Source organism: Mandrillus leucophaeus, unplaced genomic scaffold (assembly GCF_000951045.1).
Source record: "Mandrillus leucophaeus isolate KB7577 unplaced genomic scaffold, Mleu.le_1.0 Scaffold287, whole genome shotgun sequence".
NCBI classification, from domain to species: domain Eukaryota; kingdom Metazoa; phylum Chordata; class Mammalia; order Primates; family Cercopithecidae; genus Mandrillus; species Mandrillus leucophaeus.
The window spans coordinates 2,472,186-2,474,946 of record NW_012102998.1 but is presented as its reverse complement, the minus strand read 5'-3'; positions in this window follow the sequence as shown (position 1 = coordinate 2,474,946).

Here is a 2,761-nt window from a genome sequence, read left to right as displayed (position 1 = left end):
AAAAAAAAAAAAAAAAATTAGTTGGGCATGGTGGCGCATGCATGTGGTCCCTGCTACTCCAGAGGCTGAGGCAGGAGGATCGCTTGGGAGGTCAAGGCTGCAGTAAGCCATGATTCCGCTACTGCACTCCAGCCTGGGTAACAAAGTAAGACCATGTCTCAAAAAATACAGTAAAATCAAAGAAATAAAATAAAAACATTCTGTTTCTTAAACTGGGTACATATACCAGGTAGCTGATGCATTGGATTATTGTAAGCAAGTGGGTAAACTTAGCTTTTCTTCCTGGAAAATCAACATTATTGAAAGATTTTAGGGGAATTTTTATAAATTAAACACTCATTCTGTAGGAGAATGCGCTATTTGCATAAAATACAACAATTAAAAAATCTCAAAGAAGCTCAAAGCTTGTAGCGCTTCTTTCCATTTCCCCCCTTGATTCCCTCAAATGTCCAAGTCAATCTCCCCTACTTTTAGAGGGACTTGAAGTGTTTGAGAAGCAATGATATACAACTTTACTTAATCTTCACAATGGCCCCTGAGATACTGAGTTTTCACAGTTGAAAAGAGAGACTCTGAGAAATTAAGCAATTTGTTGGGTTCCAGATCTAAGAATCTAATTCAGTGATAGCTCCCCCTCTGACCTGCTGCTTCCCTACAATTCTAAAAGGATTTTTCATTTCTATGACTTTGTATAAATATCATAAATACTGTTGAGTATTATAATTTCTGTTTTATAAAAGGGAAACCAAGGCTCAGTTATGATGGGGCAGACTCCCGGATATAGTATCAGAGCTAAAATCAGACCTGGGTTCTTGATTTCTAGGACAGAGGCTGTTCTTCTTCACAGAAGCAATCAAGTATAACATGAAGCTGACTATAGCCATTCAATGCTCGGTTGGAGCCATAGATCCTTGTCAACTGACTGGGCATAATTCTTGTACTAGTAGTATAGTAATAATGAATGTAAATAGGTTGCTTTACATTTTTCAAAGGTCTTTTTGCGTATATATAATCTCATTTAATTCTCACTGTTACCCCCATGACAAGAGTTCTGTTAATCCCTTTAATAGATAGGAAGAGGAATTAATCTTTATTTGGTTTCTACGGGGCAATGTACAGTAAAGTATCTTTGTTCTCACTGGCCTTGACTTATGAAATCTGAGTTCCTTATTTAAAATCTTAAGATGTTTATGTTTCTACGGGGCACAATACTAATATCTTAAGAAAAGTAATCTCATATTATATTCATAACCTCATATTGTCATCATAATTGTCATTTGTTGAGGAAATTGAGGCTCAGAGGAGTTAAATTATCATCTGTGTAGCCAGTAAATTTAGCGAAAGTAAAATGTATTAAGATTGAGTCAAATCCTCTAATGCAAATATCAATCTCTTTTTTTACTATATAATACTTGTCTCATAACATCTGGTGAAGTCTATTATTCTACCTTGCTGTATTCTCACAGATGTTCTTGAAGCAGATGATATATCCTTACGAAATTCAACTGCTCTCAGGCATTGCAGGACATCCCTTCTCTTACTTAGGAGAAAGTTACTTCCTTTGGGAGGAGAAAGTTTTCCAGTGAATTACTTGCTCATGAATAATTTATTACTTTCCTCCCCCATTCTTCTATCAGCATATCTCTTTAGGATATCTGAATATAAGAGGCAGTTTATCATTCCAGGTGATTGTTAATACAAATAAATCTCTGTGGTATTTCAGGCAATGGAACCAAGCAAAGCGGAGATGGGGAGATTGACAGGCAGAATGGGGAAGGTGTATGGGGCACTGGACAGTTCCTAGTAACTTAAAACTACACTATGTAGATTTTGTTCAGTCGTGAGTTTGCCCACCCTATGGCTTGGTCACTGGGGGAACATCAGATGATATTGTTTCTTATTAGAGATACTATGTACGAAATACCAAAGACCACTCTATTTTCTTAGACTTATGTGGCCTTTCTGGGAGGAGGCAAATCTTGTCAAAGGAGATAGACTAAGAATATCCACACATTAAATGTATCAACACTGATCCAACTGGAAAGAAACAATTTGATTTAGATAAAGGTAGCTACAGGAAAAAATTAGCAGTGCCTAAGATTCTCGCTGAGTGGTTTGCTATTTTGTTAGTAACCTGTTATTTAACATGTTTAGTAAAATAATTGACCTGATACATTTATAAACTCTGTTGTGGCACGTGATGTTTAAAATGCCGAGGTACTTAGTCGTTTGATTAAATTGACTAGTTGATTAGTCAAATGTCATTAATTAACAAATATCATTGAGTGCCTTCATCGTGCATGGGTCCTTGGGGGTGGAGTAGCAATCTGAAAATATATGACCTGGCTTCTGATCTCTCTTATGTTTCCAGTCTGGTTGGACAATGACAAAATAACAAATAGTCAATTAACTATTACATTGATCTATAAGTGCTAAAAAAGTAGAATAGGCAAGAAATGCTTTATAAAGTCTGTATACAGTGATAATAGCTACCATAGAGAATATAGTTCATTTAGTTCTCAGAACACCCCTATGAGATAGATACTATGTTTATCCCTGTTTTAGCAAGGAGAAAATTAGGACATAGAAAAGTTTTAAAAGTTGCCCAAGATCACAGAAGGAATAAGTGATGCGGTGGGAATGCAAAGTACGGTGTCTGGGTTAAGAACTCAAGTCTCTAGCTCCTATTCTCTATTGCTTATCTGTGAGGTGTCCCAGAAATGGTCAAATGTCTCTTTAAAATATTTAATGAATTGAAGTT